The 16,646-nt window shown below is 33.9% G+C and overlaps 1 long non-coding RNA gene across 1 annotated transcript; it reads right to left on the bottom strand.

The window, feature by feature from the left end:
- Positions 1-700: 700 nt before the first annotated feature.
- LOC140638069 (uncharacterized) lies at positions 701-16,533 on the bottom strand. Its single transcript, XR_012035255.1, has 2 exons — positions 16,402-16,533; positions 701-4,564 (listed from the first exon to the last, which is right to left on the bottom strand). It is a non-coding gene; the product is annotated as an uncharacterized lncRNA (long non-coding RNA).
- Between the last annotated feature and the right edge of the window lie 113 nt (positions 16,534-16,646).

Genomic DNA, 16,646 nt, shown 5'->3' with positions numbered 1-16,646 from the left:
CAATCAGATAGGATAAATTCAACTGGTGTGCAGAATATGGATTTTATCTAAAGTAATTTGAAATTAATGTGTAATAGGAATGACCCAACATGTTAGCTAAAGCACAGATTTTCTGACTGAATTATCTGAGATTGTTTCAATAGTACTGTACTGAACCCAGGGAATTGAGTCATGTAGCTCATGTAATTGGTTTAAAGACCACACTGGAAAAAAAAAAAAACAAAAAAACCCAAAAAAAACAAAAAAAAAAACAAAACAAAAAAACAAAACTGAGTTAGTTTACCTGAATTAAGTGATTAGAAAACTAAAACCAGTAAAATACTTCCTTTCATTGTTCAGTCAAAAGGTTTATTTTATAAGTAGTACAAATAGCTATTATCTTTTATTTGTTTTGTTTTGTTTTGGTTTGATTTGGTTGGATGGCCAGAAGTTTTTAGGTGATGAAGACAAATAAAAATTATTTTCTGTGTATTGTAGTCTGTGTCCTGAGAAAATCTTGCCTACCCAAAGTCATGAAAATATTATCATATATTTTCTTTCAGAAGCATTATAACTGTTACTTTTACATTTTGATCCATGGTTTATCTGAAATTAATTTTTGCATATAATTTGAGATAGGAGTCAAGTTCTTTCCCTCATGCCCCACATGGAATCTACTTATTCCCACACCATTTGTTGCAAGTATCCCTTTCCTATTGGATTATTCTGTTGCTTTTTTTTTTTTTTTTTAAATCATCTGACTATAAGCTTGGATCCATTTCTAGGCTTTCTATTCTATTCCACTCATCTATTTGTTGATCATTATGCCAATACCAGGCTCTCTTGATTACTGTAGTTTTATTATATATTTTGAAAACAGGTACTATGAATCTTCCAATTTCGTTATTTTTAAAATTTATTTTGGCTATTATATTTTCTTTGCCTTTCCATGTACATTTTAGTTCAGCTTATTAATTTCTACAAAACACCTTGCTGACATTTTGAGTGAGATTGTATCCAATTTATAAATGTAACAGACCAATTGAAATCTAAATACTGAGTATTTCTACTAATTTAATATTTTCTTGTTTCTTTCAACAGTGTTTATGATTTAACCATACTGATCTTGCATGCATTTTGTAAAGTTTATATATATTTCATATTTTTGGTGTTAGAGTGAATGCTACTGATTTTTATTTAAATTCCTAATTGTTTATTGGTAGTATATTGCCTTTGAATACTGCAACCTTGCTAAACTCAATGATTAGTTCTGGAAGCATTTTTTTTGTAGACTATTGGGGATTTTTACATAGAAGTTCATGTCATATGTGAATAAAGTCCATTTTCGTTTTTCCTTTCAAATATATATGACTTTGGTTTCTTTTAATTACTTTGCTATACTGACAACGATATTCTGTAGGTTGTTGTATAGAAGTAGTGAGATCAGATATCTTTCTTTGTGCCTGATATTAGGGGAGAAGTATTCAGACATTCACATTAGATACAAGGGCAGCAGTGAGTTATTTTTTTATTCCCTTTCTATTCCTAGCTGGCTAAGAGATTTTTCAGGAATGGATTTCTTTTTGCTATTGTTACTCATTTTATGTTTACATTTCCCATAAACTCACAATACATTGCTACTCTTTCATCTTTAGATAGCCATTAGAGTAATTGAAAATGAGGAAAAACATTTTATGTTTCCAGTTATTTAAAATTTATTCATAGCTATTCATATGTTTATGTAGATCCAAGTTTCTCCTAGTATTATATTGATATGCCTGAAAATTTCTTTTTTCCTGTAGTGCAGGTCTCCAGCCAATAAATTCTCTAGTTTTTATCCAAAAAGGTTTTATTTTTCCTTTCTTTTGAAACCCATTTTCACCAGGTACAGAGTTCTGGGAAGACAGTTTTATCTGTCAGTCCTTTAAAATTTCTCCCATTGTCTTCTAGTTTGCAGAATTGCTGACAAATTTGTTGTAATTCTTAGTTTTTTGGTATATGATAAGGTTTTTATTTAGTGTTTTTTAATATTGAATATTGCATGGCTAGATATTTATTTTTAATTTTTTTGTTTTTGTTTTTAAATGTATCTTATAGAAATTCATGTGCTGAAATTCCCCATCTTCTCATTTATTTAGAAACTTTTGTACTAGAGTACAAAAGTCTTTTTGTACTAGAGTCTTTTATATATTACTTATAGCTATTTTGAACATTCCAATGCAACATTTTTATCATATCTGAGTTTGGTCCTTTGGACTGCTTTCTCTCTTTACAATAGATAGTTTTTCTTTGCCTTTTTTTTTTTTAAGGGTGTCTTTAAATTTTTGATTCAATGCTGAACATCATGTGTAGATTGCAAAATCAGGTAAGTACAATTTATGTCTGAAAACTATTGTATTTCTTGTGCTAAGGCATAAATGGGGGAGGAGAACTGAGTCAATATAGTCAAGAGTTGAGTTGAATTTGAATTTTTATGCAACTATGTTACTGTCAGTCCTTTTTCCAGTGCAAATTCTTGCACGGTTACCATGTGCTTCAAGGGAAGGTTTTTCTCAATGTTTCTGCTCTCACCTTATATTTAGCTCATTTCTCTGTACTTATGCCTCAGAGAGTGACTCTCTCACATTTTTGCCCTTTCATAGCAGTATACTTATATCTGTCCCTGTACCAGGGCTCAGGATTGTTCCTATTCTTCCTTCAGGGGTAAAGTATTTGATTCCTTTTCCCACTCCCTAGCCATAAGCAGTATTCACCTCTCCTCTTGAAGCAACAGTTTCTGTTGGTCTTCCTTTAAGAACCTAATCAGTTGTTAGTTAGGAGAGAAAAATCTAAGTCAGAGTTTGTATCTTTCTTGTAGCTATAGTATTTCCTCTTCTCCAGGACTGCACCACTGTCTTGACTCTGATCATTTTTGTGAGTGCCTAATACAGGTCCATGGAGATAAGCCTATAATTGGTCCAATCTCCCCTTGTGTATGTGACTCCTTGGACCTTGTGTATGTTCTCATGCCAGCCAACACTCAGACCTTAGCAATTAGTTTAAATTTTATTTTTTTATTTTTTATTTTTTTTAAAGATTTTATTTATTTATTCATGAGAGACACACACAGAGAGAGGGGCAGAGACACAGGCAGAGGAAGAATTGCAGGGAGCCTGATGTGGGACTCGATCCTGGGACCCTAGGATCACACCCTGGGCCAAAGGCAGGTGCTAAACTGCTGAGCCACCCAGGGATCCAATTAGTTTAAATTTTAAACTAAATTCTTACTCACTTGTATGTCTGGCTAATCTCTTTCTCATGTTTAAACACAGATGATCTAGTGCTGAAGCTCTGTCTCTTCTTAGAAGCTCTTATCTTTAGATTATTTGGCTTATGACCTAAGTTCTCTAAAAGGTTCAAGAAAAACCATGGTTTTGTAGATTATCTGGTGTTTCCAGGATGAGTGACATTGTTTTCAGCTTTCTATATTCTAGGCAGAAACAATCTCTGTTCTACTTTTCAAAGAAGTCTCCAATTTGTCAGTCTCTTGTTCTGAATAACTTTTGAATTTTATGAATGCCTCAATAAGAAAACAGGTTGAATATCAATTTCAATTTTCTGCCCCTCCATTTTCAGTTTTCAGCAGTTTCTGGCTGCTCAATTCTCTAGTTTTTGAAAACTTGTACTAATAAAATTGCCAAAAACTCTTCTGGGGTTTAAAATCAGATATTTATCCTTTTTATCAATGACAGATTTTCAGCCTCTTGCCTAGCACCCGGACGCAGGAAATACTCCACATGGAATGGTTCTCCTTACAGTGTGGTCTTGTTCTTTCAAGTTGGGCTTGCCTTTGCAGTTCTCAAATGCCTCATTCATTCACTCATTCATTTATTTAAATTTTTAGTTTAATTATGGAAGCATTAATCTGCCACAATCCATTCTATTTTAGTTAGGAACAGACATCCCTGTTTCAGTTGATTACTATTTTGTCCTTTCCATTAATCAACCTATCTACTTTACAATGCACATATCATCTTAAACAGATTATTTAATACAATCTGACAGTTTCATCTTGCACCTTTAGGGTACATGGTATGAACTGTAAGAAGAAGAGCACCACCTAAAATATATTGGCCCAGACAAGAATTTTTGTCCCCTGGAATAATCAAGATAGTCTTGGTCTGAAGAGACTGACTTCTGCTCCATAGTCTCATCAATATATTCTGGTTCCTTCTATCATGTTGTTGCTCCTTCTATTAGAATATTGTTCTGGACTTTAGGATCAAAAGTGGCTCAGCATAACCATAGGTTTCAGATTCTGCATTCTGCTGGTGTAGTTTCAGAGTCTGAGAATCATTTAGAGACAGTACAGAGGCTTTTTAAAGGCAGGGCTTATGTTTCTTTTGACAATCAAATCCCCTAAAAACTTAATCAGTTTCTGTTTTGTTTTGTTTTTTTCCTTCTCTTTTCTTCTGTCAAATCACTTCTGCAAATAACCACAGCCAAACTTCTCATCTTGTCATAATTCCTGAGCTTAGAAAAAATGGTGCATATTGGTCTTTATGCTAGGTACATCTCCTTTCTCCTCAACTTAATGATAATGAATCTGTGACAAAATGAAAAAAAAAAAATTTAGTTGCAAGCAAATAAAGTTTCTCTTAACTACACTGTTTCCCCTTCTATTTGTCTACAACTTATGCAAATCTTGTTTGACTTCATCCCCTCTTGTAGAATTTTACTAAAACAGTGATCACCTATCATCATTGTAACTTTTGTTAATACATTCCCTTAGAGCAAATAATAGGCTTGGTGGGAACGTTGTTTACTTTCTGTGTTAGTAAAGGCTATAGTTTTATCAAGAGCCTTATCATTTTTCCCTGATGCAGTATCTATTTTCATCACCAACTGCCCAACCTCTGAAACATTTTCCCACACTTTAGGTATATGTTAGCATGGCACCTCCAGCTAAAATTTTCTGTACCAGTAAGCTACAACATTTTTTTTTCATACACATACATTCCTTCCCACACAACTATATAATTATCATGTTAAAAATGAAATGAGGTAAAGAACCATAAGTGATGCCTTATACAAAATCTTTACTGGGTAAGGAACTTTAGAACAATCCTTGTTAGAATAACAATGTCAACTGTAAATAATTAAATATTTTGCATGCATGACTGAATTTTAGAAGTCAGAAAAAATAACTCCAGGATATGCAATATGTTTCCAGCTACAGGTGAAACATATTTTTGTCTTATTTAACTATTCTGAATGTTGAATCATTTTTAAATATTTTTTTTGAATGTTGAATCATTTATAAGTTAATCCTATGTTAATGAACAAAGAATTGGCTTTTTGACACAGGTAAGCCTTAAAAATCAATACTGAGAAAATAGTAAAAAATTTTCCATTAAAACAATAGTATTTTACATTTGATCATTGATTATTTTGCTGATAGGCATGAGATTTGACCTCATGATAAATGCCCACAACTTCATATACCTCTCTTCCAAGCATGATTTGAAATTTAATTATAATAGCTAGTACTGTTTTTTTTTCATAAATGTGCAACTTTATTCAAATTATTAAGCTGATCACCAACTGGTTTACAATGCATCAGCTCCTAGACTAATGAACCATATACCTTGTCAATTTTAGTAATGTTTTGACAGTTTTTGCCTCAGTGCCTTTGAATTACAAGTGTGTACAGCTGCATTGCTCCCTGCTAAGATAGGTTTCTCCCTAAGGATATAGGAGGTCATGATTTCTGATTTTGAATTGTTTAACCAAGCAATAATATTTTATTATTCCATCACAAAGAAAACAAAACAATTTAGTTTATGATCTTCATTAAAATCTTAATTCATTATAAAACTCAAATATAAATAAATATGATTTATGATTTAAATATTTAAATTTATAACAAAAAAGGGGACATTTAAAAATAAACAAAATATTTATAGAATGAGATAGCCCATGGAAGTCCATAAACTCTTTTTTATACTTGTAAAATCTAAAAAGTTCTGAAAAGCAAGATTTTAAATAACTTATTTGATAGCAAATTCTGTTCTAAATTTAAATGAGGCTATTTATTGATATTCTGATGTTCAGTGTGTATATTACATTTTTGTGAAAAAAATACAAATATGTTTGATTTTGGCATGCTGTTCTAACTTCTGCTATGGGAGGCAATTAATGTTCTGTATATATGCATTATTGCTTTACTAAAATAAATAAATAAATATATATATATATATATATATATATATATATATATATCATACCTGGAAATAAAATATAGATAAATGGGTTCTATCTATCTATCTATCTATCTATCTATCTATCTATCTATTATAAATCATACATCTACTTGGCCAAAAGGTTTTAGATAAGGGATTATAAATTTGTAAAATTAGATTGAACCATAAAAATAGTAAACCAAAAAGTAGATATTGGCAATTTTATGCAGTTTAACCATCTGGCACAAACTAATATGTTTCTTGATTATTTAAAATAATTATAAACAAATTATTTCATTATATATCTAAATATAGACCATAAAACTGCTAGTAAACTTGATGTTAAAACTGTCTCCTAAAAAAACCCACCTAATTCATAAGTAATTATAAACCTGAAATTCCATTTATAGATCAAATTTTCTGTTTACATTACTTCTTGTAGTTTCTTCTAGTTCTTGTAACTTCACTGTACCTATTAATGCCATCATGTCACCCAGGCTTGAAACCTCAGCCAGACTTGACATCAGCCCCTTGTTTGTTACTCAGTCTAGTTCTCCTTTGATCCTTACTCACATCTTATCTTTTATGTCCATAGACATTAAACTGGTTCAGAAACTTAGACTCACAGCTGGACTATTGTAATAGTTGCCAAATTGACCTTTTTATATCTAGTTCTTTCACACTCCAATTGTTCTATTGATAGGTACTTGTTTAATAGGATTTAACAACTCTTAATCTTTTCCTTAATTTATGTACAAATTACATAACTTAGCAGTTACTACCCCCTGCAGTTTGTTCATATTTTTATATCAAACCTTATTTCCTTTAGCATTCTAGGGATAGAGCAGACTTCCTCAACTGAATAAAGTGTATCTGCAAAAATCTATAGTTAACATTATACTTAATGGAGAAAGACTAAAAGTCTTTCCTTAAGATCAAGAAAAAGGCAAGGATATTTGCTATTATCACTTATCCTTAGATAATATTCAAAGTCCTAACTAGTGCAATAAGGCAAGAAAAGGAAAAGATCTTCAGATTAGAAACATAAAATAAAAATTTCCATATTTTTATTGGAATGATTATGTAGAAAATCACAAGAAATCTGCAAAATTCCTTGTACTAATAAATAACTTCAGCAACGTTACATTATACAAGGTCAATATACAAAAATCAATTACAGACTTCCAGGGAAGATGATGGAGTAAGAGGACCTTAAGCTCACCTCATCCCGTGCATATGGCTACATAATACCCACCTCAGTGTAAATAAACCAGAAAATGATCTGAACAAACTCCACAATTAATGTAGAGAAAAGGCCACATGGAGAGTAGAGAGGGTGGAAATGTTAGGTTTTTTCCAAATGAATGGTGGAGAAATAAACAAACAAACAAACAAACAAAACAAAACAAAAAAACCCGGCAGAGCCAGGCAGTAGGTTCGAGAGTGCTTTAATGGGGAGCGCTCTCGGGCAAGGTTCTGTGACTAGGAGAGGTGGCCCGAGTCAGGGAAGTCCTGCCTGGTTGGGGAGTGTGGGGGTTTTTAAGCCTTATGGGTTCTGGGGCTGGATCTGGGTGGGTCCCTAGCCAAATTAGGCAAGGGAACACCATGTCCCTAGGTGATTGGCTGGGGGTGGGGATAGTAGAGACGATGGGGGGTGGTCCCTGGATGGAAAGTCCTGGATGGAAAGTTTCAGTTTCCCGTCTAGGCTTCGATTTACTGGAGATGATGTGGTGGTCATGGCTGCTTTGGCGGGAAGATCAACCATTTTGACCCAATTTGAGATGTCCACCATGTTGGGTGCCCCTGTCTCTCAGCCAGCCCAACAGGAAATATATCAGGTCTGGCTACTGGAGGGAGGGAGCCACAAGAATGAAGAGAAGAGAGAAATGGACTGTCTAACCATGGAGTCTGCAAGGTGAAGAAAAAGCCCCATAACATTTGACTTTGAAAACCAGAGGAGCCAAATTTCATGAACTCTTACAACCAGTGGGACTTAAAGTCTGAAACTCTAAAAATTGTAGGCTTGGCTCTGGGAGAGCCAGGAGGACAATAGGAAACTGAATCCTTGTCCTTCAGGAAAACAGCAGGACAAACACCTGTAGAGATCCAGCAGCAGTTTGAAAAATGCCTGGGGCATACAACAGGAAAAGTTATTCATTAATCTTAGTTCACTGAGGGACTTCTGCAGGAACAAAGAGCTGGCAGGCACCATTTCCCTCCTTTGTCCCCCAACATAAACACACTGTCAATTGTATGAACCAGTGGGGTGCCAGCATTCACTACCTAACTTGCTTACACAATAGCCACCATCTCAAGCCAGGCCTGCCTCAGTCTCTGCACTGCATATCCCCTCCTCAGAAGACCAGGACAAATTCTTCCAATACCTCATCTACCAACTGCATGCTTTTGGGGGGCATTGGTCCCTGCAATAGCCAGTCATGTCTCAGGGAGGTGCTTGCACTTTGTGGAGCAGGCATGGCCAACTTTGGTCTCAGCAATGGCTGCACGTGCATTGTAGAAAAGGACCAGTCCCACCTTGTTGAAAGTGTGTACCCCACCTACTACTTTCATGAACAGGAGACACAGCTGGCTTTCCTAACACACCAAAACAGATACAGAGGTCAAAGAGAGAAAAGGGGGCAGATAATTTTTTTGAAGAAACAATAGCTGAAAACTTCCCAAATCTGGAAAGTAAATAAATTCAGATCCAGAAGGCACAGAGATCCCTTAGCAAAATCAACCCAAGGAGGTTTACAGCAAGACACATAATTAAAATGGTAAAAAACAGTGATAAGAATGTTAAAAGCAGCAAGAAAAAATAAAGCAGTTACATACAAGGGAAACCCCATAAGGCTATCAGCAAATTTTTCAGCAGAAACTTCTCAGGATAGATGATAATGCATTATATTCAAAGTGCTGAAACAAACAAACAAACAAACAAATCCATCAAGGATGTCATTTAGAATAGAAGGAATAGAGTTTCTCAGAAAAAAAAAAAATGAAAGGAGTTCAAAACCACCAAACCAGCTCTATAAGAAATGTTAAAGATGATTCTATGAATGGACAGTAAAGACCATAAGTAAAAATAAGAAAAGTAGGAAGCACAAAAACAGTTAAAAAAAAAAAAAAGTGTATCTGTAAAAATAAAGGGTCTCACTAAATAAGCATATATAAAGTATGATGACATCCTATACCTAAAACATGAGGCAGGGAAGAGGGGTGTAAAAACTGGGTTCAAATTTAAGTGATCATCAACTTAATATAGACTGGTATAAGAAGAAGTTATGTAAAACCTAATGGCAACCACAAAATAATAACCAGTAATAGACATTCAAAAAATAAATAAAGAGAATGGAAGCCAAGTGCCTATATAAAGAAAGCCAATTTATAGGGACAGAAGACAGTGAAGAAAGGAACAGAGAATATCCACAAAAGCACAAAACAAACAACAAAATGGCAATAAATACATAACTATCAATATTACTTTGAATGTAAATGGACTAAATGCTCCAACTAAAAGACACAGGGTGATGTAATGGATTAAAAAAAAAAAAAAAAGACACATCTATATGCTATTTACAGAGAGTCATTTCAGACCTAAAGACACATGTAGGTTGAAAGTGGGTGGAGAAACACTTATCATGGAAATGGATGTGAAAAAAAGAAAACTGGAGTAGCAGTGCTTATATCAGAAAAAAAAAAATGACTTTAAAACAAAGTCTGTAACAAGAAACAAATAAGGACATAATATAATCATTCAGAAACAATTCAACAAAGAGACATAACAGCTGCAAATATTTATGCACTCAACATGTGAGCACCTGAAAACATGAAAAAAGTTAATGATAAATATAAAAGAACTAATCTATAGTAATATAATAATAGTAGGGGGTGTTACCATCCTACTTACATCAATGGACAGATCATCTAAATAGAAAATCAACAAGGAAACAGTGGTTTTAAACACTGGACCAAATGGATTTGCTATATTCAGAACATTCCATCCTAAAGTAGAAAAATATAAATTCTTTTCTTTTCTTTTTTAAAGATTTTTTTATTTATTCATGAGAGACACAGAGAGAGTCAGAGACCTAGGCAGAGGGAGAAGCAGGCCCCATGCAGGGAGCCCGATGTGGGACTCGATCCCAAGACTCCAGGATCATGACCTGGGCAGAAGGCAGGAGCCAAACTGCTGAGCCACCCAGGGATCCCCAATATGCATTCTTTTTAAGTGCACATGGAACATCCTCTGGAAGAAATCACATATTAGCTCACAAAATAAGTCTTGGCAATTTTAAAAAGATTAAGTTGTACTATGCATCTTTTCTTAGCACAATGCTATGAAACTAGAAATCAATAGTGATATGGTCATTTAATATTCAACAAAGGAAGAATGAATATACAATGGGAAAAAGACAGTCTTTTCAACAAATGGTGTTGGAAAAATTGGACAGCCCATGGAAAAGGTTGAAACCATATGACTTTCTTACATACACAAAAATAAACTCAAAATGGATTAAAGACCTAAATGTGAGACCTGAAACTAAAAAGATGCTATTGTGATGAACATTAATTTGCACCAAGCTGATAGCAATATAAATAATTCTTGTCCACACCAACATAAATTACTGTTGTTTGGTAGAGATAAAAAGAAATTGCTGCCTGTGTTCTCCTCTAACATTTTGATGGATACCTATCTCACATTTAGGTCTTTTATCCATTTGAATTTATTTTTATGGTGTAGAAAGAGGTCCAGTTTTATTATTCTGCCTATGGCTGTCCAATTTTCCCAACACCGTTTGTTGAGGAGACTGTCTTTATTCCATCAGATATTCCTTCCTGCTTTGTCAAAGATTAGTTGACTATTGAGTTGAGCATCCATTTCCAGATTCTCTGTTCTGTTCCATTGATCAGTGTATCTGTTGTGCAAGTACCATACAGTCTTATGATTAAAGCTTAGTAATACAGCTTAAAGTCCAGAATTGTGGGGATCCCTGGGTAGCTCAGTGGTTTAGCACCTGCCTTTGGCCCAGGGCATGATCCTGGAGTCCTGGGATCAAGTCCCGCATCAGGCTTCCTGTTGGGAGCCTGCCTTTCTGTCTGCCTGTCTCTCTGCCTGCCTCTCTCTCTCTCTGTCTCTGTCTCTCATAAATAAATAAATAAAATATTTTTTTTAAAAGTCCAGAATTGTGATGCTTCCAGTTTTGCTTTTCTCTTTCAACATTACTTTGACTATTCAAGGCCTTTTCTGGTTCCATACGATTTTTAAAATTGTTCATTCCAGTTCTGTGAAAAATGCTGGTGTTGTTTTGATAGAGATTGCATTAAATGTATAGATTGCTTTCAGTAATATAGACATTTTAACAACATGTTTTCTTCCTATTCATGAGTACAAGATACTTTTTCATTTCTTTATGTCTTCCTCAACTTCTTTCATAAGTGTGCTATAGTTTCCAGAGTACAGATATTTTACCTCTTTGGTTAGGTTGATTCCTAGGTATCTTATAGTTTTGGGTGCAATTATAAATGGGATCAATTCCTTATTTCACTTTCTGCTGCTTCATTGTTGGTGTTTAGAAATGCAACAGATTTCTGTGCATTGATTTTATATCCTGTGACTTTGTCGAATGCCTGTATCCATTCTAACAGTTTTTGGTGAAGTCCTTTGGATTTTCTACATAGAGTATCATGTATCACAATTGTCTGACAATTGTGAAAGTTTGATGTCTTCTCTGCTGATTTGGATGCCTTTTATTTCTTTTTGTTGTCTGGAAGGCTAAGACTTCCAGTTCTATGTTGAACAATAGCAGTGAGAGTGGACATCACTGTCATGTTCCTGTCCTTAGGGGAAATGCTCTTAGTTTCTCCCCATTGATGATGATATTAGCTGTGGGTCTTTTGTATATGGCTTTTATGATGTGGAGATAGTTCCCACTATTCCTATTCTCTTGAAGGTTTTTATCAAGAACCTTGATAAGTTAGAAAGGTTGCTTGATAGGAAGCTAGAGAAGAACACAGGCTTTGTTTGACATTGGCCACAGCAACTTCCTGCTAGATATGTTTCCAGGGGCAAGGGAAACAAAACAAAAATGAACTATGGGGACTTCATCAGGTTAAAAATCTTTTGTATAACAAAGGAAACAAGTAAAAAAACTAAAAGACAACCAAGAGAATTTGAGAAGATATTTGCAAATGACATATCAGATGAAAGGCTAGTTTCCGAAATATATAAAAAACTTATCAAACTCAACTCTCAAAAACCAAAAATACAGTCCAGAAATGGGCAGAAGACATGAACAGACATTTCTCCAAAGAAGATATACAAATGGCTAACAGACACATGGAAAAATACTCAATATCACTCAGCATCAGGGAAATACAAGTCAAAAGTACAATGAGATACCACCTCACACTGGTCAGAATGGCAAAAATTAACAATTCAGGAAACAACAGATGTTGGCAAGGTTGTGGGGTCAAGGGAACCTTCTTACATGTTTGGTGGGAATGCAAACAGGTGCAGATCTTCTGGAAAACAGTATGGAGGTCCTTCAAAAAGTCAAAAATAGAACTACCCTATGACCAAGGAACTATATTACTAGGTATTTATCCAAAGGATAAAACAGTGATTTGAAGGGGCACCTGCACCACAATGTTTATAGCAGCAATGTCTACAATAGCCAAACTATGGAAAGAGTCCAGATGTCCATCGACAGATGAATGGATAAAGAAGATGTGGTACATATATACAATGGAATGTTACTCAGCCATCAAAAAGAATGGAATATTGCCATTTGCAATGATGTAGATGGAACTAGAGGATATTATGCTAAGTGAAATCAGTCAGTGAGAGAAAGACAAATACCATAGGATTTCACTCATGTGGAACTTAAGAAACAAAATAGATGAACATAGGGGAAGGTAAGGAAAAATAAAATAAGAAAGAAACAGAGAGAGAGAGAGGGAAACCATAAGACATTCTCCACTATAGGGAACAAATTGAGGGTGGCTGAAGGGAAGGTGGGTAGGGAGATGGAGTAATTGGGTGATGGACATTAAGGAGGGCACTCGGTGTAATGAGCACAGGGTATTATATGCAACTAATGAATCACTAAACTCTACCTTGAATCTAACATTACACTATATGTTAACTAACTTGAATTTAAATTTTTAAAAAGTCAGTTAGATCTCTATATTAAAAAACAAAACTATTTACAACTGTATCCCCAAAATGGAATACTTAGTTATGTATAAACTTAACAAAATACAAAGGATCTGTATGGTAGAGATTACAAACTGATGATGAAGTAAATTTTTAAAAATGAATGAAAAAAGTGGAGAGATGTAGTATGTTCATGGATTAGAAGACACTTAAGATATTAAATCTCCTCAGATTGATTTGCAATCAATTTGATGTATACTCAACTTAAATTCAAATCCTGTCAAAATCTTAGCAAGATATTTTGTAGATATAAACAATTTTATTCTAAAATGAATAGCTAAAACAGTTTTGAATGAGAAAACATGTGGACATTTTGGGTACAATGTGGAAAAAATGAAGGTAGAAACTACTCTAGCCAACTTTAAGCCTTGTTATATAAATACAGTAATCAAGACTATTATATTAGTAGTGGGAATAAATCAATGGAACACAATATAGAACCCAGAAATAACCCCGCAGAAATAGGGACAACTGACATTTGGTAAAACTTAAAGGCAATAAAATGGAAGAAGAATATTCTTTTCAAGGAAAGATGTTGAATTTATCACAGAACTAGAAAAATGAATCCTAAAATTTGTATAAAGTCACAGAATACCCCCAAAAGCTAAGGCTAACTTGAAAAAAAAAGAAAGCTAGAGGTATCATATTCCTTGATTTCAAACTATACAACAAAGCTATAGTAATCAAAACAGTATAGCTCTGGCCCAAAAACAGACACATAGATCAATGGAAGAGGCTAAAAAGCCCAGAAATAAACCCACACAAATGGCCAATTAATCTATGCAAAGGATTCAAGAATATATATATATATATATATAAGAAGGAGGAAAAGACAGTCTCTTCAATAAATGGTGTTGGGAAAAAAGGACAACTTCATACAAAAGAATGAAACTGAACCACCTCTCTTATACCATGCACATAAATAAATTTAAAATGGACTCCAGATTTAAATGCGAGACTTGAAACCATAAAACTTCTAAAAAAAAAAAAGTAGATAGTAAGCATTTTGTAAGCTTTTTTAGACCAATCTCCACAGGCAAGGGCAACAAGAATCAAACAAATGAGATTATATCAAACTAAAAAGCTTTTGCATAGCGAAGGAAACCATCAACAAAACAAAAAGGCAAAATACTGAATAAGAGAAGATACTTACAGATAAGGAAAATGAAATATGGGATTAATATCTAAAATATATAAAGAACTTATACAACTTCATATAAAAAACAATCTATTTTAAAAATAGGGAACTGATTTCAATAGATATTTTTCAAAAGAGGACATACAGATAACCAACAAGCACATGAAAAAATGTTCATCACTACCCTATCAGGTAAATGCAAATCAAAACCAAAATGAGATATCACCTCACACCTGTCAGAATGGCTATTCTCAAGAAGACCAGAAATAAGTGCTGGCAAAGATGTAGAGAAAAAGGAATCCTCATACACTGCAGATGGGAACACAAATTGGTGTAGCCACTATAGAAAGCAATAGGGAGTTGCTCAAAAATTTGGAACTACCATACAACACAGCAATTCTACTTCTGAATATTTATTCCAAGGAAATAAAAGCACTAATTTGAAAAGATACATGCACCCTTATGTTCACTGCAGCATTATTTACAATAACCAAAATACAGAAGCAACCTAAGTGTCAATTAATAGATGAATGGATAAAAAAGATGTGGTATATTAAAATGGAATATCATTCAGCTTTAGAAGAGAATGAAATTTCTCATTTGTGACAACATGAATATACTTAAAAGGTATTATGCAAAACATGATATGTGAAATAATATGAAATATATGTGAAAAATGCTTTTGTTAAAATAATATTTTATTACAATATTTTATACAATTATTTTATTATTATAATAATATTACAATGGTATTACAATTATATTGTAATAACTGTATGGTGATAGATGAAACTAGATTTATCATGGGCATCATTTTATAATATATAAAAATACTGAATCATTATGATGTATACCTGAAGCTAATAGATTATTGTATGTAAATTATACTTATTTTTTTAAGATTTTATTTATTTATTCATGAGAGACAGAGAGAGAGAAAGAGAGAGGCCAAGACACAGGCAGAGGGAGAAGCAGGGTATCTTCAGGAGCCTGATGCGGGACTCAAGCCCGGACCCTGGTATCACAACCTGAGCCAAAGGGAGATATTCAACCACTGAGCCACCCAGACATCCCTGTCAGTTATACTTTAATAAACATAATAAAGGAATGAAAGAAAGAACAAAGGAAAGGAGAAGAGAAGAGAAGAGAAGAGAAGAGAAGAGAAGAGAAGAGAAGAGAAAGAAGAAAAAGAAAGAAAGAAAGAAAGAAAGAAAGAAAGAAAGAAAGAAAGAAAGAATAGAAGGAAGGAAAGAAGGTAGGAAGAAAGGAAGAAAAGGGATAGGCAGATGGGAGGAATGGTGCTGGCCTAATTAGACATGCATAGTTTAAAAAATAACAATAAAAATAACCTAAAAAATTATAGAAAAACATTCAAAATGGATTGTGGATGTAAATGTAAAATGTAGAACTTTGAGACTTTTAGAAGAAAATCTTTGGGACCTAGAACTTGATGAAGAGTTCTTATATGTATAACAGAAAGCGTGATCCACAGATGGAAAAAAGATAAATAAACTGGACTTAATAAAAACTTAAAACCCTTGCTCTGCCAAAGACCCCTTTAAGAAGCTAAGGAGACACACTAGAGAGTAGGAGAAAATGTTTGCAAACAGCATATATGACAAAGGACTTCTATATATTAAAAAAAGATCAAAACTCAACAGTAAGAAAACAAATAATCCAAATAGAAAATGGGCAAATAAATGATCATACATTTCACCAAAGAGAATAAACAGATGACAAATGAGTACGTGGAAATGTATTTAACATTACTAGTGATTAGGCAAATGAAAATTAAAACCACAAAGAACAGGGATCCCTGGGTGGCTCAGCGGTTTAGCGCCTACCTTCGGCACAGGGCGTGATCCTGGAGTCCCGGGATCGAGTCCTGCGTTGGGCTCCCTGCATGGAGCCTGCTTCTCCCTCTGCCTGTGTCTCTGCCTCTCTCTCTCTCTGTGTGTCTCTCATGAATATATAAATAAAATCTTAAAAAAAACACGAACTATCACTATGCATATATTACAACAGTTAATAAAATATACTATTGACAATATCAAATGCTAGAGAGGTTGCAGAGAATTTGGACCTCTCA

This window comes from Canis lupus, chromosome 8, assembly GCF_048164855.1.
Source record: "Canis lupus baileyi chromosome 8, mCanLup2.hap1, whole genome shotgun sequence".
Classification (NCBI taxonomy): domain Eukaryota; kingdom Metazoa; phylum Chordata; class Mammalia; order Carnivora; family Canidae; genus Canis; species Canis lupus.
Note: the sequence above shows the minus strand (reverse complement) of the source record. Positions and strands in the feature narration are given on the sequence as shown.